Raw genomic sequence first — 21,992 nt, 5'->3', positions numbered from 1 at the left:
CCACAGAAATGTTAGGAACATGTGTTTTTTTAGCCAAATTTTGAGGTTTGCAAAGGATTCTGGGTAACAGAACCTGGTCCCAGCCACACAAGTCACCCCATCTTGGATTCCCCTAGGTCTCTAGTTTTCATAAATGGACAGGTTTGGTAGGTTTCCCTAGGTGGTGGCTGAGCTACAGGCCAAAACCTACAGGTAGGCACTTTGCAAAAAACACCTCTGTTTTCCTTCAAAAATTTGGCTGTGTCCACGTTGCGCTTTGGGGCATTTCCTGTCACGGGCGCTAGGCCTACGCACACAAGTGAGGTATCATTTTTATCGGGAGACGTGGGGGAACGCTGGGTGGAAGGAAATTCGTGGCTCCTCTCAGATTCCAGAACTTTCCGCCACAGAAATGTGAGTAACATGTGTTTTTTTAGCCAAATTTTCAGGTTTGCAAAGGATTCTGGGTAACAGAACCTGGACCGAGCCACACAAGTCACCCCATCTTGGATTCCCCTAGGTCTCTAGTTTTCAGAAATGCACAGGTTTGGTAGGTTTCCCTAAGTGGTGGCTGAGCTACAAGCCAAAATCTACAGGTAGGCACTTTGCAAAAAACACCTCGGTTTTCCTTCAAAAATTTGGCTGTGTCCACGTTGCTCTTTGGGGCGTTTCCTGTCACGGGCACTAGGCCTACGCACACAAGTGAGGTATCATTTTTATCGGGAGACGTGGGGGAACGCTGGGTGGAAGGAAATTCGTGGCTCTTCTCAGATTCCAGAACTTTCTGCCACAGAAATGTGAGGAACATGTGTTTTATTAGCCAAATTTTGAGGTTTGCAAAGGATTCTGGGTAACAGAACCTGGTCCGAGCCACACAAGTCACCCCATCTTGGATTCCCCTAGATCTCTAGTTTTCAGAAATGCACAGGTTTGGTAGGTGTCCCTAGGTGGCGGCTGAGCTACAAGCCAAAATCTACAGGTAGGCACTTTTCAAAAAACACCTCTGTTTTCCTTCACAAATTTGGATGCATCCACTTTGCGCTTTCGGGCGTTTTCTGTCGCGGGCGCTAGGCCTACCCACACAAGTGAGGTATCATTTTTATCGGGAGACGTGGGGGAACGCTGGGTGGAAGGAAATTTGTGGCTCCTCTCAGATTCCAGAACTTTCTGCCACAGAAATTTTAGGAACATGTGTTTTTTTAGCCAAATTTTGAGGTTTGCAAAGGATTCTGGGTAACAGAACCTGGTCCGAGCCACACAAGTCACCCCATCTTGGATTCCCCAAGGTCTCTAGTTTTCAGAAATGCACAGGTTTGGTAGGTTTCCCTAGGTGGCGGCTGAGCTACAGGCCAAAATCTACAGGTAGGCACTTTACAAAAAACACCTCTGTTTTCCTTCAAAAATGTGGCTGTGTCCACATTGCGCTTTGGGGCGTTTCCTGTCACGGGCGCTAGGCCTACGCACACAAGTGAGGTATCATTTTTATCGGGAGACGTGGGGGAACGCTGGGTGGAGGGAAATTCGTGGCTCCTCTCAGATTCCAGAACTTTCTGCCACAGAAATGTGAGGAACATGTGTTTTTGAAGCCAAATTTTGAGGTTTGCAAAGGATTCTGGGTAACAGAACCTGGTCCGAGCCACACAAGTCACCCCATCTTGGATTCCCCTAGGTCTCTAGTTTTCAGAAATGCACAGGTTTGGTTGGTTTCCATAGGTGGTGTCTGAGCTACAGGCCAAAATCTACAGGTAGGCACTTTGCAAAAAACACCTCTGTTTTCCTTCACAAATTTGGATGTGTCCACATTGCGCTTTGGGGCGTTTCCTGTCGCGGGCGCTAGGCCTACCCACACAAGTGAGGTATCATTTTTATCGGGAGACGTGGGGGAACGCTGGGTGGAAGGAAATTCGTGGCTCCTCTCAGATTCCAGAACTTTCTGCCACAGAAATGTGAGGAACATGTGTTTTTTTAGCCAAATTTTGAGGTTTGCAAAGGATTCTGGGTAACAGAACCTGGTCCGAGCCACACAAGTCACCCCATCTTGGATTCCCCTAGGTCTCTAGTTTTCAGAAATTCACAGGTTTGGTAGGTTTCCATAGGTGGCGGCTGAGCTACAGGCCAAAATCTACAGGTAGACACTTTGCAAAAAACACCTCTGTTTTCCTTCTCAAATTTGGATGTGTCCACGTTGCGCTTTGGGGCGTTACCTGTCACGGGCGCTAGGCCTACCCACACAAGTGAGGTATCATTTTTATCGGGAGACGTGGGGGAACGCTGGGTGGAAGGAAATTTGTGGCTCTTCTCAGATTCTAGAACTTTCTGCCACAGAAATGTTAGGAACATGTGTTTTTTTAGCCAAATTTTGAGGTTTGCAAAGGATTCTGGGTAACAGAACCTGGTCCGAGCCACACAAGTCACCCCATCTTGGATTCCCCTACGTCTCTAGTTTTCAGAAATGCACAGGTTTGGTAGGTTTCCCTAGGTGGCGGCTGAGCTACAGGCCAAAATCTACAGGTAGGCACTTTTCAAAAAACACCTCTGTTTTCCTTCAAAAATTTGGCTGTGTCCACATTGCGCTTTGGGGCGTTTCCTGTCACGGGCGCTAGGCCTACGCACACAAGTGAGGTATCATTTTTATCGGGAGACGTGGGGGAACGCTGGGTGGAAGGAAATTCGTGGCTCCTCTCAGATTCCAGAACTTTCTGCCACAGAAATGTGAGGAACATGTGTTTTTTTAGCCAAATTTTGAGGTTTGCAAAGGATTCTGGGTAACAGAACCTGGTCCGAGCCACACAAGTCACCCCATCTTGGATTCCCCTAGGTCTCTAGTTATCAGAAATGCACAGGTTTGGTAGGTTTCCCTAGGTGGCGGCTGAGCTACAGGCCAAAATCTACAGGTAGGCACTTTGCAAAAAACACCTCTGTTTTCCTTCACAAATTTGGATGTGTCCACGTTGCGCTTTGGGGCGTTTCCTGTCGCGGGCGCTAGGCCTACCCACACAAGTGAGGTATCATTTTTATCGGGAGACGTGGGGGAACGCTGGGTGGAAGGAAATTCGTGGCTCCTCTCAGATTCCAGAACTTTCTGCCACAGAAATGTGAGGAACATGTGTTTTTTTAGCCAAATTTTGAGGTTTGCAAAGGATTCTGGGTAACAGAACCTGGTCCGAGCCACACAAGTCACCCCATCTTGGATTCCCCTAGGTCTCTAGTTTTCAGAAATTCACAGGTTTGGTAGGTTTCCCTAGGTGGCGGCTGAGCTACAGGGCAAAATCTACAGGTAGGCACTTTGCAAAAAACACCTCTGTTTTCCTTCATAAATTTGGATGTGTCCACGATGCGCTTTGGGGCGTTTACTGTCGCGGGCGCTAGGCCTACCCACACAAGTGAGGTATCATTTTTATCGGGAGACGTGGGGGAACGCTGGGTGGAAGGAAATTTGTGGCTCCTCTCAGATTCCAGAACTTTCTGCCACAGAAATGTTAGGAACATGTGTTTTTTTAGCCAAATTTTGAGGTTTGCAAAGGATTCTGGGTAACAGAACCTGGTCCGAGCCACACAAGTCACCCCATCTTGAATTCCCCTAGGTCTCTAGTCTTCAGAAATGCACAGGTTTGGTAGGTTTCCCTAGGTGGCGGCTGAGCTACAGGCCAAAATCTACAGGTAGGCACTTTGCAAAAAACACCTCTGTTTTCCTTCAAAAATTTGGCTGTGTCCACATTGCGCTCTGGGGCGTTTCCTGTCACGGGCGCTAGGCCTACGCACACAAGTGAGGTATCATTTTTATCGGGAGACGTGGGGGAACGCTGGGTGGAAGGAAATTCGTGGCTCCTCCCAGATTCCAGAACTTTCTGCCACAGAAATGTGAGGAACATGTGTTTTTTTAGCCAAATTTTGAGGTTTGCAAAGGATTCTGGGTAACAGAACCTGGTCCGAGCCACACAAGTCACCCCATCTTGGATTCCCCTAGGTCTCTAGTTTTCAGAAATGCACAGGTTTGGTATGTTTCCCTAGGTGGCGGCTGAGCTACAGGCCAAAATCTACAGGTAGGCACTTTTCAAAAAACACCTCTGTTTTCCTTCAAAAATTTGGCTGTGTCCACATTGCGCTTTGGGGCGTTTCCTGTCACGGGCGCTAGGCCTACGCACACAAGTGAGGTATCATTTTTATCGGGAGACGTGGGGGAACGCTGGGTGGAAGGAAATTCGTGGCTCCTCTCAGATTCCAGAACTTTCTGCCACAGAAATGTGAGGAACATGTGTTTTTTTAGCCAAATTTTGAGGTTTGCAAAGGATTCTGGGTAACAGAACCTGGTCCGAGCCACACAAGTCACCCCATCTTGGATTCCCCAAGGTCTCTAGTTTTCAGAAATGCACAGGTTTGGTAGGTTTCCCTAGGTGGCGGCTGAGCTACAGGCCAAAATCTACAGGTAGGCACTTTGCAAAAAACACCTCTGTTTTCCTTCAAAAATTTGGCTGTGTCCACATTGCGCTTTGGGGCGTTTCCTGTCACGGGCGCTAGGCCTACGCACACAAGTGAGGTATCATTTTTATCGGAAGACGTGGGGGAACGCTGGGTGGAAGGAAATTCGTGGCTCCTCTCAGATTCCAGAACTTTCTGCCACAGAAATGTGAGGAACATGTGTTTTTTTAGCCAAATTTTGAGGTTTGCAAAGGATTCTGGGTAACAGAACCTGGTCCGAGCCACACAAGTCACCCCATCTTGGATTCCCCTAGGTCTCTAGTTATCAGAAATGCACAGGTTTGGTAGGTTTCCCTAGGTGGCGGCTGAGCTACAGGCCAAAATCTACAAGTAGGCACTTTGCAAAAAACACCTCTGTTTTCCTTCACAAATTTGGATGTGTCCACGTTGCGCTTTGGGGCGTTTCATGTCGCGGGCGCTAGGCCTACCCACACAAGTGAGGTATCATTTTTATCGGGAGACGTGGGGGAACGCTGGGTGGAAGGAAATTCGTGGCTCCTCTCAGATTCCAGAACTTTCTGCCACAGAAATGTGAGGAACATGTGTTTTTTTAGCCAAATTTTGAGGTTTGCAAAGGATTCTGGGTAAAAGAACCTGGTCCGAGCCACACAAGTCACCCCATCTTGGATTCCCCTAGGTCTCTAGTTTTCAGAAATTCAAAGGTTTGGTAGGTTTCCCTAGGTGGCGGCTGAGCTACAGGCCAAAATCTACAGGTAGGCACTTTGCAAAAAACACCTCTGTTTTCCTTCATAAATTTGGATGTGTCCACGATGCGCTTTTGGGCGTTTACTGTCGCGGGCGCTAGGCCTACCCACACAAGTGAGGTATCATTTTTATCGGGAGACGTGGGGGAACGCTGGGTGGAAGGAAATTTGTGGCTCCTCTCAGATTCCAGAACTTTCTGCCACAGAAATGTTAGGAACATGTGTTTTTTTAGCCAAATTTTGAGGTTTGCAAAGGATTCTGGGTAACAGAACCTGGTCCGAGCCACACAAGTCACCCCATCTTGAATTCCCCTAGGTCTCTAGTTTTCAGAAATGCACAGGTTTGGTAGGTTTCCCTAGGTGGCGGCTGAGCTACAGGCCAAAATCTACAGGTAGGCACTTTACAAAAAACACCTCTGTTTTCCTTCAAAAATGTGGCTGTGTCCACATTGCGCTTTGGGGCGTTTCCTGTCACGGGCGCTAGGCCTACGCACACAAATGAGGTATCATTTTTATCGGGAGACGTGGGGGAACGCTGGGTGGAGGGAAATTCGTGGCTCCTCTCAGATTCCAGAACTTTCTGCCACAGAAATGTGAGGAACATGTGTTTTTGAAGCCAAATTTTGAGGTTTGCAAAGGATTCTGGGTAACAGAACCTGGTCCGAGCCACACAAGTCACCCCATCTTGGATTCCCCTAGGTCTCTAGTTTTCAGAAATGCACAGGTTTGGTTGGTTTCCATAGGTGGTGTCTGAGCTACAGGCCAAAATCTACAGGTAGGCACTTTGCAAAAAACACCTCTGTTTTCCTTCACAAATTTGGATGTGTCCACATTGCGCTTTGGGGCGTTTCCTGTCGCGGGCGCTAGGCCTACCCACACAAGTGAGGTATCATTTTTATCGGGAGACGTGGGGGAACGCTGGGTGGAAGGAAATTCGTGGCTCCTCTCAGATTCCAGAACTTTCTGCCACAGAAATGTGAGGAACATGTGTTTTTTTAGCCAAATTTTGAGGTTTGCAAAGGATTCTGGGTAACAGAACCTGGTCCGAGCCACACAAGTCACCCCATCTTGGATTCCCCTAGGTCTCTAGTTTTCAGAAATTCACAGGTTTGGTAGGTTTCCATAGGTGGCGGCTGAGCTACAGGCCAAAATCTACAGGTAGACACTTTGCAAAAAACACCTCTGTTTTCCTTCTCAAATTTGGATGTGTCCACGTTGCGCTTTGGGGCGTTACCTGTCACGGGCGCTAGGCCTACCCACACAAGTGAGGTATCATTTTTATCGGGAGACGTGGGGGAACGCTGGGTGGAAGGAAATTTGTGGCTCTTCTCAGATTCTAGAACTTTCTGCCACAGAAATGTTAGGAACATGTGTTTTTTTAGCCAAATTTTGAGGTTTGCAAAGGATTCTGGGTAACAGAACCTGGTCCGAGCCACACAAGTCACCCCATCTTGGATTCCCCTACGTCTCTAGTTTTCAGAAATGCACAGGTTTGGTAGGTTTCCCTAGGTGGCGGCTGAGCTACAGGCCAAAATCTACAGGTAGGCACTTTGCAAAAAACACCTCTGTTTTCCTTCAAAAATTTGGCTGTGTCCACATTGCGCTCTGGGGCGTTTCCTGTCACGGGCGCTAGGCCTACGCACACAAGTGAGGTATCATTTTTATCGGGAGACGTGGGGGAACGCTGGGTGGAAGGAAATTCGTGGCTCCTCCCAGATTCCAGAACTTTCTGCCACAGAAATGTGAGGAACATGTGTTTTTTTAGCCAAATTTTGAGGTTTGCAAAGGATTCTGGGTAACAGAACCTGGTCCGAGCCACACAAGTCACCCCATCTTGGATTCCCCTAGGTCTCTAGTTTTCAGAAATGCACAGGTTTGGTATGTTTCCCTAGGTGGCGGCTGAGCTACAGGCCAAAATCTACAGGTAGGCACTTTTCAAAAAACACCTCTGTTTTCCTTCAAAAATTTGGCTGTGTCCACATTGCGCTTTGGGGCGTTTCCTGTCACGGGCGCTAGGCCTACGCACACAAGTGAGGTATCATTTTTATCGGGAGACGTGGGGGAACGCTGGGTGGAAGGAAATTCGTGGCTCCTCTCAGATTCCAGAACTTTCTGCCACAGAAATGTGAGGAACATGTGTTTTTTTAGCCAAATTTTGAGGTTTGCAAAGGATTCTGGGTAACAGAACCTGGTCCGAGCCACACAAGTCACCCCATCTTGGATTCCCCAAGGTCTCTAGTTTTCAGAAATGCACAGGTTTGGTAGGTTTCCCTAGGTGGCGGCTGAGCTACAGGCCAAAATCTACAGGTAGGCACTTTGCAAAAAACACCTCTGTTTTCCTTCAAAAATTTGGCTGTGTCCACATTGCGCTTTGGGGCGTTTCCTGTCACGGGCGCTAGGCCTACGCACACAAGTGAGGTATCATTTTTATCGGAAGACGTGGGGGAACGCTGGGTGGAAGGAAATTCGTGGCTCCTCTCAGATTCCAGAACTTTCTGCCACAGAAATGTGAGGAACATGTGTTTTTTTAGCCAAATTTTGAGGTTTGCAAAGGATTCTGGGTAACAGAACCTGGTCCGAGCCACACAAGTCACCCCATCTTGGATTCCCCTAGGTCTCTAGTTATCAGAAATGCACAGGTTTGGTAGGTTTCCCTAGGTGGCGGCTGAGCTACAGGCCAAAATCTACAGGTAGGCACTTTGCAAAAAACACCTCTGTTTTCCTTCACAAATTTGGATGTGTCCACGTTGCGCTTTGGGGCGTTTCCTGTCGCGGGCGCTAGGCCTACCCACACAAGTGAGGTATCATTTTTATCGGGAGACGTGGGGGAACGCTGGGTGGAAGGAAATTCGTGGCTCCTCTCAGATTCCAGAACTTTCTGCCACAGAAATGTGAGGAACATGTGTTTTTTTAGCCAAATTTTGAGGTTTGCAAAGGATTCTGGGTAACAGAACCTGGTCCGAGCCACACAAGTCACCCCATCTTGGATTCCCCTAGGTCTCTAGTTTTCAGAAATTCAAAGGTTTGGTAGGTTTCCCTAGGTGGCGGCTGAGCTACAGGCCAAAATCTACAGGTAGGCACTTTGCAAAAAACACCTCTGTTTTCCTTCATAAATTTGGATGTGTCCACGATGCGCTTTGGGGCGTTTACTGTCGCGGGCGCTAGGCCTACCCACACAAGTGAGGTATCATTTTTATCGGGAGACGTGGGGGAACGCTGGGTGGAAGGAAATTTGTGGCTCCTCTCAGATTCCAGAACTTTCTGCCACAGAAATGTTAGGAACATGTGTTTTTTTAGCCAAATTTTGAGGTTTGCAAAGGATTCTGGGTAACAGAACCTGGTCCGAGCCACACAAGTCACCCCATCTTGAATTCCCCTAGGTCTCTAGTTTTCAGAAATGCACAGGTTTGGTAGGTTTCCCTAGGTGGCGGCTGAGCTACAGGCCAAAATCTACAGGTAGGCACTTTACAAAAAACACCTCTGTTTTCCTTCAAAAATGTGGCTGTGTCCACATTGCGCTTTGGGGCGTTTCCTGTCACGGGCGCTAGGCCTACGCACACAAATGAGGTATCATTTTTATCGGGAGACGTGGGGGAACGCTGGGTGGAGGGAAATTCGTGGCTCCTCTCAGATTCCAGAACTTTCTGCCACAGAAATGTGAGGAACATGTGTTTTTGAAGCCAAATTTTGAGGTTTGCAAAGGATTCTGGGTAACAGAACCTGGTCCGAGCCACACAAGTCACCCCATCTTGGATTCCCCTAGGTCTCTAGTTTTCAGAAATTCACAGGTTTGGTAGGTTTCCATAGGTGGCGGCTGAGCTACAGGCCAAAATCTACAGGTAGACACTTTGCAAAAAACACCTCTGTTTTCCTTCAAAAATGTGGCTGTGTCCACATTGCGCTTTGGGGCGTTTCCTGTCGCGGGCGCTAGGCCTACCCACACAAGTGAGGTATCATTTTTATCGGGAGACGTGGGGGAACGCTGGGTGGAAGGAAATTCGTGGCTCCTCTCAGATTCCAGAACTTTCTGCCACAGAAATGTGAGGAACATGTGTTTTTTTAGCCAAATTTTGAGGTTTGCAAAGGATTCTGGGTAACAGAACCTGGTCCGAGCCACACAAGTCACCCCATCTTGGATTCCCCTAGGTCTCTAGTTTTCAGAAATTCACAGGTTTGGTAGGTTTCCATAGGTGGCGGCTGAGCTACAGGCCAAAATCTACAGGTAGACACTTTGCAAAAAACACCTCTGTTTTCCTTCTCAAATTTGGATGTGTCCACGTTGCGCTTTGGGGCGTTACCTGTCACGGGCGCTAGGCCTACCCACACAAGTGAGGTATCATTTTTATCGGGAGACGTGGGGGAACGCTGGGTGGAAGGAAATTTGTGGCTCTTCTCAGATTCTAGAACTTTCTGCCACAGAAATGTTAGGAACATGTGTTTTTTTAGCCAAATTTTGAGGTTTGCAAAGGATTCTGGGTAACAGAACCTGGTCCGAGCCACACAAGTCACCCCATCTTGGATTCCCCTACGTCTCTAGTTTTCAGAAATGCACAGGTTTGGTAGGTTTCCCTAGGTGGCGGCTGAGCTACAGGCCAAAATCTACAGGTAGGCACTTTTCAAAAAACACCTCTGTTTTCCTTCAAAAATTTGGCTGTGTCCACATTGCGCTTTGGGGCGTTTCCTGTCACGGGCGCTAGGCCTACGCACACAAGTGAGGTATCATTTTTATCGGGAGACGTGGGGGAACGCTGGGTGGAAGGAAATTCGTGGCTCCTCTCAGATTCCAGAACTTTCTGCCACAGAAATGTGAGGAACATGTGTTTTTTTAGCCAAATTTTGAGGTTTGCAAAGGATTCTGGGTAACAGAACCTGGTCCGAGCCACACAAGTCACCCCATCTTGGATTCCCCTAGGTCTCTAGTTATCAGAAATGCACAGGTTTGGTAGGTTTCCCTAGGTGGCGGCTGAGCTACAGGCCAAAATCTACAGGTAGGCACTTTGCAAAAAACACCTCTGTTTTCCTTCACAAATTTGGATGTGTCCACGTTGCGCTTTGGGGCGTTTCCTGTCGCGGGCGCTAGGCCTACCCACACAAGTGAGGTATCATTTTTATCGGGAGACGTGGGGGAACGCTGGGTGGAAGGAAATTCGTGGCTCCTCTCAGATTCCAGAACTTTCTGCCACAGAAATGTGAGGAACATGTGTTTTTTTAGCCAAATTTTGAGGTTTGCAAAGGATTCTGGGTAACAGAACCTGGTCCGAGCCACACAAGTCACCCCATCTTGGATTCCCCTAGGTCTCTAGTTTTCAGAAATTCACAGGTTTGGTAGGTTTCCCTAGGTGGCGGCTGAGCTACAGGGCAAAATCTACAGGTAGGCACTTTGCAAAAAACACCTCTGTTTTCCTTCATAAATTTGGATGTGTCCACGATGCGCTTTGGGGCGTTTACTGTCGCGGGCGCTAGGCCTACCCACACAAGTGAGGTATCATTTTTATCGGGAGACGTGGGGGAACGCTGGGTGGAAGGAAATTTGTGGCTCCTCTCAGATTCCAGAACTTTCTGCCACAGAAATGTTAGGAACATGTGTTTTTTTAGCCAAATTTTGAGGTTTGCAAAGGATTCTGGGTAACAGAACCTGGTCCGAGCCACACAAGTCACCCCATCTTGAATTCCCCTAGGTCTCTAGTCTTCAGAAATGCACAGGTTTGGTAGGTTTCCCTAGGTGGCGGCTGAGCTACAGGCCAAAATCTACAGGTAGGCACTTTGCAAAAAACACCTCTGTTTTCCTTCAAAAATTTGGCTGTGTCCACATTGCGCTCTGGGGCGTTTCCTGTCACGGGCGCTAGGCCTACGCACACAAGTGAGGTATCATTTTTATCGGGAGACGTGGGGGAACGCTGGGTGGAAGGAAATTCGTGGCTCCTCCCAGATTCCAGAACTTTCTGCCACAGAAATGTGAGGAACATGTGTTTTTTTAGCCAAATTTTGAGGTTTGCAAAGGATTCTGGGTAACAGAACCTGGTCCGAGCCACACAAGTCACCCCATCTTGGATTCCCCTAGGTCTCTAGTTTTCAGAAATGCACAGGTTTGGTAGGTTTCCCTAGGTGGCGGCTGAGCTACAGGCCAAAATCTACAGGTAGGCACTTTTCAAAAAACACCTCTGTTTTCCTTCAAAAATTTGGCTGTGTCCACATTGCGCTTTGGGGCGTTTCCTGTCACGGGCGCTAGGCCTACGCACACAAGTGAGGTATCATTTTTATCGGGAGACGTGGGGGAACGCTGGGTGGAAGGAAATTCGTGGCTCCTCTCAGATTCCAGAACTTTCTGCCACAGAAATGTGAGGAACATGTGTTTTTTTAGCCAAATTTTGAGGTTTGCAAAGGATTCTGGGTAACAGAACCTGGTCCGAGCCACACAAGTCACCCCATCTTGGATTCCCCTAGGTCTCTAGTTTTCAGAAATGCACAGGTTTGGTAGGTTTCCCTAGGTGGCGGCTGAGCTACAGGCCAAAATCTACAGGTAGGCACTTTGCAAAAAACACCTCTGTTTTCCTTCACAAATTTGGATGTGTCCACGTTGCGCTTTGGGGCGTTTCCTGTCGCGGGCGCTAGGCCTACCCACACAAGTGAGGTATCATTTTTATCGGGAGACGTGGGGGAACGCTGGGTGGAAGGAAATTTGTGGCTCCTCTCAGATTCCAGAACTTTCTGCCACAGAAATTTTAGGAACATGTGTTTTTTTAGCCAAATTTTGAGGTTTGCAAAGGATTCTGGGTAACAGAACCTGGTCCGAGCCACACAAGTCACCCCATCTTGGATTCCCCTAGGTCTCTAGTTTTCAGAAATGCACAGGTTTGGTAGGTTTCCCTAGGTGGCGGCTGAGCTACAGGCCAAAATCTACAGGTAGGCACTTTGCAAAAAACACCTCTGTTTTCCTTCACAAATTTGGATGTGTCCACGTTGCGCTTTGGGGCGTTTCCTGTCGCGGGCGCTAGGCCTACCCACACAAGTGAGGTATCATTTTTATCGGGAGACGTGGGGGAACGCTGGGTGGAAGGAAATTCGTGGCTCCTCTCAGATTCCAGAACTCTCTGCCACAGAAATGTGAGGAACATGTGTTTTTTTAGCCAAATTTTGAGGTTTGCAAAGGATTCTGGGTAACAGAACCTGGTCCGAGCCACACAAGTCACCCCATCTTGGATTCCCCTAGGTCTCTAGTTTTCAGAAATTCACAGGTTTGGTAGGTTTCCCTAGGTGGCGGCTGAGCTACAGGCCAAAATCTACAGGTAGGCACTTTGCAAAAAACAACTCTGTTTTCCTTCACAAATTTGGATGTGTCCACGTTGTGCTTTGGGGCGTTTCCTGTCGCGGGCGCTAGGCCTACCCACACAAGTGAGGTATCATTTTTATCGGGAGACGTGGGGGAAAGCTGGGTGGAAGGAAATTTGTGGCTCCTCTCAGATTCCAGAACTTTCTGCCACAGAAATATTAGGAACATGTGTTTTTTTAGCCAAATTTTGAGGTGTGCAAAGGATTCTGGGTAACAGAACCTGGTCCGAGCCACACAAGTCACCCCATCTTGGATTCCCCTAGGTCTCTAGTTTTCAGAAATGCACAGGTTTGGTAGATTTCCCTAGGTGGCGGCTGAGCTACAGGCCAAAATCTACAGGTAGGCACTTTACAAAAAACACCTCTGTTTTCCTTCAAAAATGTGGCTGTGTCCACATTGCGCTTTGGGGTGTTTCCTGTCACGGGCGCTTGGCCTACGCACACAAGTGAGGTATCATTTTTATCGGGAGACGTGGGGGAACGCTGGGTGGAGGGAAATTCGTGGCTCCTCTCAGATTCCAGATCTTTCTGCCACAGAAATGTGAGGAACATGTGTTTTTTTAGCCAAATTTTGAGGTTTGCAAAGGATTCTGGGTAACAGAACCTGGTCCGAGCCACACAAGTCACCCCATCTTGGATTCCCCTAGGTCTCTAGTTTTCAGAAATGCACAGGTTTGGTAGGTTTCCATAGGTGGCGGCTGAGCTACAGGCCAAAATCTACAGGTAGGCACTTTGCAAAAAACACCTCTGTTTTCCTTCACAAATTTGGATGTGTCCACGATGCGCTTTGGGGCGTTTCCTGTCACGGGCGCTAGGCCTACCCACACAAGTGAGGTATCATTTTTATCGGGAGACGTGGGGGAACGCTGGGTGGAAGGAAATTTGTGGCTCCTCTCAGATTCCAGAACTTTCTGCCACAGAAATGTTAGGAACATGTGTTTTTTTAGCCAAATTTTGAGGTTTGCAAAGGATTCTGGGTAACAGAACCTGGTCCGAGCCACACAAGTCACCCCGTCTTGGATTTCCCTAGGTCTCTAGTTTTCAGAAATGCACAGGTTTGGTAGGTTTCCCTAGGTGGCGGCTGAGCTACAGGCCAAAATCTACAGGTATGCACTTTTCAAAAAACACCTCTGTTTTCCTTCAAAAATTTGGCTGTGTCCACATTGCGCTTTGGGGCGTTTCCTGTCACGGGCGCTAGGCCTACGCACACAAGTGAGGTATCATTTTTATCGGGAGACGTGGGGGAACGCTGGGTGGAAGGAAATTCGTGGCTCCTCTCAGATTCCAGAACTTTCTGCCACAGAAATGTGAGGAACATGTGTTTTTTTAGCCAAATTTTGAGGTTTGCAAAGGATTCTGGGTAACAGAACCTGGTCCGAGCCACACAAGTCACCCCATCTTGGATTCCCCTAGGTCTCTAGTTATCAGAAATGCACAGGTTTGGTAGGTTTCCCTAGGTGGCGGCTGAGCTACAGGCCAAAATCTACAGGTAGGCACTTTGCAAAAAACACCTCTGTTTTCCTTCACAAATTTGGATGTGTCCACGTTGCGCTTTGGGGCGTTTCCTGTCGCGGGCGCTAGGCCTACCCACACAAGTGAGGTATCATTTTTATCGGGAGACGTGGGGGAACGCTGGGTGGAAGGAAATTCGTGGCTCCTCTCAGATTCCAGAACTTTCTGCCACAGAAATGTGAGGAACATGTGTTTTTTTAGCCAAATTTTGAGGTTTGCAAAGGATTCTGGGTAACAGAACCTGGTCCGAGCCACACAAGTCACCCCATCTTGGATTCCCCTAGGTCTCTAGTTTTCAGAAATGCACAGGTTTGGTAGGTTTCCCTAGGTGGCGGCTGAGCTACAGGCCAAAATCTACAGGTAGGCACTTTGCAAAAAACACCTCTGTTTTCCTTCACAAATTTGGATGTGTCCACGTTGCGCTTTGGGGCGTTTCCTGTCGCGGGCGCTAGGCCTACCCACACAAGTGAGGTATCATTTTTATCGGGAGACGTGGGGGAACGCTGGGTGGAAGGAAATTCGTGGCTCCTCTCAGATTCCAGAACTCTCTGCCACAGAAATGTGAGGAACATGTGTTTTTTTAGCCAAATTTTGAGGTTTGCAAAGGATTCTGGGTAACAGAACCTGGTCCGAGCCACACAAGTCACCCCATCTTGGATTCCCCTAGGTCTCTAGTTTTCAGAAATTCACAGGTTTGGTAGGTTTCCCTAGGTGGCGGCTGAGCTACAGGCCAAAATCTACAGGTAGGCACTTTGCAAAAAACAACTCTGTTTTCCTTCACAAATTTGGATGTGTCCACGTTGTGCTTTGGGGCGTTTCCTGTCGCGGGCGCTAGGCCTACCCACACAAGTGAGGTATCATTTTTATCGGGAGACGTGGGGGAAAGCTGGGTGGAAGGAAATTTGTGGCTCCTCTCAGATTCCAGAACTTTCTGCCACAGAAATATTAGGAACATGTGTTTTTTTAGCCAAATTTTGAGGTGTGCAAAGGATTCTGGGTAACAGAACCTGGTCCGAGCCACACAAGTCACCCCATCTTGGATTCCCCTAGGTCTCTAGTTTTCAGAAATGCACAGGTTTGGTAGATTTCCCTAGGTGGCGGCTGAGCTACAGGCCAAAATCTACAGGTAGGCACTTTACAAAAAACACCTCTGTTTTCCTTCAAAAATGTGGCTGTGTCCACATTGCGCTTTGGGGTGTTTCCTGTCACGGGCGCTTGGCCTACGCACACAAGTGAGGTATCATTTTTATCGGGAGACGTGGGGGAACGCTGGGTGGAGGGAAATTCGTGGCTCCTCTCAGATTCCAGATCTTTCTGCCACAGAAATGTGAGGAACATGTGTTTTTTTAGCCAAATTTTGAGGTTTGCAAAGGATTCTGGGTAACAGAACCTGGTCCGAGCCACACAAGTCACCCCATCTTGGATTCCCCTAGGTCTCTAGTTTTCAGAAATGCACAGGTTTGGTAGGTTTCCATAGGTGGCGGCTGAGCTACAGGCCAAAATCTACAGGTAGGCACTTTGCAAAAAACACCTCTGTTTTCCTTCACAAATTTGGATGTGTCCACGATGCGCTTTGGGGCGTTTCCTGTCACGGGCGCTAGGCCTACCCACACAAGTGAGGTATCATTTTTATCGGGAGACGTGGGGGAACGCTGGGTGGAAGGAAATTTGTGGCTCCTCTCAGATTCCAGAACTTTCTGCCACAGAAATGTTAGGAACATGTGTTTTTTTAGCCAAATTTTGAGGTTTGCAAAGGATTCTGGGTAACAGAACCTGGTCCGAGCCACACAAGTCACCCCGTCTTGGATTTCCCTAGGTCTCTAGTTTTCAGAAATGCACAGGTTTGGTAGGTTTCCCTAGGTGGCGGCTGAGCTACAGGCCAAAATCTACAGGTATGCACTTTTCAAAAAACACCTCTGTTTTCCTTCAAAAATTTGGCTGTGTCCACATTGCGCTTTGGGGCGTTTCCTGTCACGGGCGCTAGGCCTACGCACACAAGTGAGGTATCATTTTTATCGGGAGACGTGGGGGAACGCTGGGTGGAAGGAAATTCGTGGCTCCTCTCAGATTCCAGAACTTTCTGCCACAGAAATGTGAGGAACATGTGTTTTTTTAGCCAAATTTTGAGGTTTGCAAAGGATTCTGGGTAACAGAACCTGGTCCGAGCCACACAAGTCACCCCATCTTGGATTCCCCTAGGTCTCTAGTTATCAGAAATGCACAGGTTTGGTAGGTTTCCCTAGGTGGCGGCTGAGCTACAGGCCAAAATCTACAGGTAGGCACTTTGCAAAAAACACCTCTGTTTTCCTTCACAAATTTGGATGTGTCCACGTTGCGCTTTGGGGCGTTTCCTGTCGCGGGCGCTAGGCCTACCCACACAAGTGAGGTATCATTTTTATCGGGAGACGTGGGGGAACGCTGGGTGGAAGGAAATTCGTGGCTCCTCTCAGATTCCAGAACTTTCTGCCACAGAAATGTGAGGAACATGTGTTTTTTTAGCCAAATTTTGAGGTTTGCAAAGGATTCTGGGTAACAGAACCTGGTCCGAGCCACACAAGTCACCCCATCTTGGATTCCCCTAGGTCTCTAGTTTTCAGAAATTCAAAGGTTTGGTAGGTTTCCCTAGGTGGCGGCTGAGCTACAGGCCAAAATCTACAGGTAGGCACTTTGCAAAAAACACCTCTGTTTTCCTTCATAAATTTGGATGTGTCCACGATGCGCTTTGGGGCGTTTACTGTCGCGGGCGCTAGGCCTACCCACACAAGTGAGGTATCATTTTTATCGGGAGACGTGGGGGAACGCTGGGTGGAAGGAAATTTGTGGCTCCTCTCAGATTCCAGAACTTTCTGCCACAGAAATGTTAGGAACATGTGTTTTTTTAGCCAAATTTTGAGGTTTGCAAAGGATTCTGGGTAACAGAACCTGGTCCGAGCCACACAAGTCACCCCATCTTGAATTCCCCTAGGTCTCTAGTTTTCAGAAATGCACAGGTTTGGTAGGTTTCCCTAGGTGGCGGCTGAGCTACAGGCCAAAATCTACAGGTAGGCACTTTGCAAAAAACACCTCTGTTTTCCTTAAAAAATTTGGCTGTGTGCACATTGCGCTCTGGGGCGTTTCCTGTCACGGGCGCTAGGCCTACGCACACAAGTGAGGTATCATTTTTATCGGGAGACGTGGGGGAACGCTGGGTGGAAGGAAATTCGTGGCTCCTCTCAGATTCCAGAACTTTCTGCCACAGAAATGTGAGGAACATGTGTTTTTTTAGCCAAATTTTGAGGTTTGCAAAGGATTCTGGGTAACAGAACCTGGTCCGAGCCACACAAGTCACCCCATCTTGGATTCCCCTAGGTCTCTAGTTATCAGAAATGCACAGGTTTGGTAGGTTTCCCTAGGTTGCGGCTGAGCTACAGGCCAAAATCTACAGGTAGGCACTTTGCAAAAAACACCTCTGTTTTCCTTCACAAATTTGGATGTGTCCATGTTGCGCTTTGGGGCGTTTCCTGTCGCGGGCGCTAGGCCTACCCACACAAGTGAGGTATCATTTTTATCGGGAGACGTGGGGGAACGCTGGGTGGAAGGAAATTCGTGGCTCCTCTCAGATTCCAGAACTTTCTGCCACAGAAATGTGAGGAACATGTGTTTTTTTAGCCAAATTTTGAGGTTTGCAAAGGATTCTGGGTAACAGAACCTGGACCGAGCCACACAAGTCACCCCATCTTGGATTCCCCTAGGTCTCTAGTTTTCAGAAATTCACAGGTTTGGTAGGTTTCCCTAGGTGGCGGCTGAGCTACAGGCCAAAATCTACAGGTAGGCACTTTGCAAAAAACACCTCTGTTTTCCTTCATAAATTTGGATGTGTCCACGATGCGCTTTGGGGCGTTTACTGTCGCGGGCGCTAGGCCTACCCACACAAGTGAGGTATCATTTTTATCGGGAGACGTGGAGGAACACTGGGTGGAAGGAAATTTGTGGCTCCTCTCAGATTCCAGAACTTTCTGCCACAGAAATGTTAGGAACATGTGTTTTTTTAGCCAAATTTTGAGGTTTGCAAAGGATTCTGGGTAACAGAACCTGGTCCGAGCCACACAAGTCACCCCATCTTGAATTCCCCTAGGTCTCTAGTTTTCAGAAATGCACAGGTTTGGTAGGTTTCCCTAGGTGGCGGCTGAGCTACAGGCCAAAATCTACAGGTAGGCACTTTGCAAAAAACACCTCCGTTTTCCTTCAAAAATTTGGCTGTGTCCACATTGCGCTCTGGGGCGTTTCCTGTCACGGGCGCTAGGCCTACGCACACAAGTGAGGTATCATTTTTATCGGGAGACGTGGGGGAACGCTGGGTGGAAGGAAATTCGTGGCTCCTCCCAGATTCCAGAACTTTCTGCCACAGAAATGTGAGGAACATGTGTTTTTTTAGCCAAATTTTGAGGTTTGCAAAGGATTCTGGGTAACAGAACCTGGTCCGAGCCACACAAGTCACCCCATCTTGGATTCCCCTAGGTCTCTAGTTTTCAGAAATGCACAGGTTTGGTAGTTTTCCCTAGGTGGCGGCTGAGCTACAGGCCAAAATCTACAGGTAGGCACTTTTCAAAAAACACCTCTGTTTTCCTTCAAAAATTTGGCTGTGTCCACATTGCGCTTTGGGGCGTTTCCTGTCACGGGCGCTAGGCCTACGCACACAAGTGAGGTATCATTTTTATCGGGAGACGTGGGGGAAGGCTGGGTGGCAGGAAATTCGTGGCTCCTCTCAGATTCCAGAACTTTCTGCCACAGAAATGTGAGAAACATGTGTTTTTTTAGCCAAATTTTGAGGTTTGCAAAAGATTCTGGGTAACAGAACCTGGTCCGAGCCACACAAGTCACCCCATCTTGGATTCCCCTAGGTCTCTAGTTTTCAGAAATGCACGGGTTTGGTAGGTTTCCCTAGGTGGCGGCTGAGCTACAGGCCAAAATCTACAGGTAGGCACTTTGCAAAAAACACCTCTGTTTTCCTTCACAAATTTGGATGTGTCCACGTTGCGCTTTGGGGCGTTTCCTGTCGCGGGCGCTAGGCCTACCCACACAAGTGAGGTATCATTTTTAGCGGGAGACGTGGGGGAACGCTGGGTGGAAGGAAATTTGTGGCTCCTCTCAGATTCCAGAACTTTCTGCCACAGAAATGTTAGTAACATGTGTTTTTTTAGCCAAATTTTGAGGTTTGCAAAGGATTCTGGGTAACAGAACCTGGTCCCAGCCACACAAGTCACCCCATCTTGGATTCCCCTAGGTCTCTAGTTTTCATAAATGCACAGGTTTGGTAGGTTTCCCTAGGTGGCGGCTGAGCTACAGGCCAAAATCTACAGGTAGGCACTTTGCAAAAAACACCTCTGTTTTCCTTCAAAAATTTGGCTGTGTCCACGTTGCGCTTTGGGGCATTTCCTGTCACGGGCGCTAGGCCTACGCACACAAGTGAGGTATCATTTTTATCGGGAGATGTGGGGGAACGCTGGGTGGAAGGAAATTTGTGGCTCCTCTCAGATTCCAGAACTTTCCGCCACAGAAATGTGAGGAACATGTGTTTTTTTAGCCAAATTTTGAGGTTTGCAAAGGATTCTGGGTAACAGAACCTGGACCGAGCCACACAAGTCACCCCATCTTGGATTCCCCTAGGTCTCTAGTTTTCAGAAATTCACAGGTTTGGTAGGTTTCCCTAGGTGGCGGCTGAGCTACAGGCCAAAATCTACAGGTAGGCACTTTGCAAAAAACACCTCTGTTTTCCTTCATAAATTTGGATGTGTCCACGATGCGCTTTGGGGCGTTTACTGTCGCGGGCGCTAGGCCTACCCACACAAGTGAGGTATCATTTTTATCGGGAGACGTGGAGGAACGCTGGGTGGAAGGAAATTTGTGGCTCCTCTCAGATTCCAGAACTTTCTGCCACAGAAATGTTAGGAACATGTGTTTTTTTAGCCAAATTTTGAGGTTTGCAAAGGATTCTGGGTAACAGAACCTGGTCCGAGCCACACAAGTCACCCCATCTTGAATTCCCCTAGGTCTCTAGTTTTCAGAAATGCACAGGTTTGGTAGGTTTCCCTAGGTGGCGGCTGAGCTACAGGCCAAAATCTACAGGTAGGCACTTTGCAAAAAACACCTCTGTTTTCCTTCAAAAATTTGGCTGTGTCCACATTGCGCTCTGGGGCGTTTCCTGTCACGGGCGCTAGGCCTACGCACACAAGTGAGGTATCATTTTTATCGGGAGACGTGGGGGAACGCTGGGTGGAAGGAAATTCGTGGCTCCTCCCAGATTCCAGAACTTTCTGCCACAGAAATGTGAGGAACATGTGTTTTTTTAGCCAAATTTTGAGGTTTGCAAAGGATTCTGGGTAACAGAACCTGGTCCGAGCCACACAAGTCACCCCATCTTGGATTCCCCTAGGTCTCTAGTTTTCAGAAATGCACAGGTTTGGTAGGTTTCCCTAGGTGGCGGCTGAGCTACAGGCCAAAATCTACAGGTAGGCACTTTTCAAAAAACACCTCTGTTTTCCTTCAAAAATTTGGCTGTGTCCACATTGCGCTTTGGGGCGTTTCCTGTCACAGGCGCTAGGCCTACGCACACAAGTGAGGTATCATTTTTATCGGGAGACGTGGGGGAACGCTGGGTGGCAGGAAATTCGTGGCTCCTCTCAGATTCCAGAACTTTCTGCCACAGAAATGTGAGAAACATGTGTTTTTTTAGCCACATTTTGAGGTTTGCAAAAGATTCTGGGTAACAGAACCTGGTCCGAGCCACACAAGTCACCCCATCTTGGATTCCCCTAGGTCTCTAGTTTTCAGAAATGCACAGGTTTGGTAGGTTTCCCTAGGTGGCGGCTGAGCTACAGGCCAAAATCTACAGGTAGGCACTTTGCAAAAAACACCTCTGTTTTCCTTCACAAATTTGGATGTGTCCACGTTGCGCTTTGGGGCGTTTCCTGTCGCGGGCGCTAGGCCTACCCACACAAGTGAGGTATCATTTTTAGCGGGAGACGTGGAGGAACGCTGGGTGGAAGGAAATTTGTGGCTCCTCTCAGATTCCAGAACTTTCTGCCACAGAAATGTTAGTAACATGTGTTTTTTTAGCCAAATTTTGAGGTTTGCAAAGGATTCTGGGTAACAGAACCTGGTCCCAGCCACACAAGTCACCCCATCTTGGATTCCCCTAGGTCTCTAGTTTTCATAAATGCACAGGTTTGGTAGGTTTCCCTAGGTGGCGGCTGAGCTACAGGCCAAAATCTACAGGTAGGCACTTTGCAAAAAACACCTCTGTTTTCCTTCAAAAATTTGGCTGTGTCCACGTTGCGCTTTGGGGCATTTCCTGTCACGGGCGCTAGGCCTACGCACACAAGTGAGGTATCATTTTTATCGGGAGATGTGGGGGAACGCTGGGTGGAAGGAAATTTGTGGCTCCTCTCAGATTCCAGAACTTTCCGCCACAGAAATGTGAGGAACATGTGTTTTTTTAGCCAAATTTTGAGGTTTGCAAAGGATTCTGGGTAACAGAACCTGGACCGAGCCACACAAGTCACCCCATCTTGGATTCCCCTAGGTCTCTAGTTTTCAGAAATGCACAGGTTTGGTAGGTTTCCCTAGGTGGTGGCTGAGCTACAAGCCAAAATCTACAGGTAGGCACTTTGCAAAAAACACCTTGGTTTTCCTTCAAAAATGTGGCTGTGTCCACGTTGCGCTTTGGGGCGTTTCCTGTCACGGGCGCTAGGCCTACACACACAAGTGAGGTATCATTTTTATCGGGAGACGTGGGGGAACGCTGGGTGGAGGGAAATTCGTGGCTCCTCTCAGATTCCAGATCTTTCTGCAACAGAAATGTGAGGAACATGTGTTTTTTTAGCCAAATTTTGAGGTTTGCAAAGGATTCTGGGTAACAGAACCTGGTCCGAGCCACACAAGTCACCCCATCTTGGATTCCCCTAGGTCTCTAGTTTTCAGAAATGCACAGGTTTGGTTGGTTTCCATAGG

This window comes from Pleurodeles waltl, chromosome 1_1 (assembly GCF_031143425.1).
Source record: "Pleurodeles waltl isolate 20211129_DDA chromosome 1_1, aPleWal1.hap1.20221129, whole genome shotgun sequence".
In the NCBI taxonomy this organism is placed as follows: domain Eukaryota; kingdom Metazoa; phylum Chordata; class Amphibia; order Caudata; family Salamandridae; genus Pleurodeles; species Pleurodeles waltl.
The sequence above is the reverse complement of the archived record's forward strand: the minus strand, read 5'-3'. Positions refer to the sequence as shown.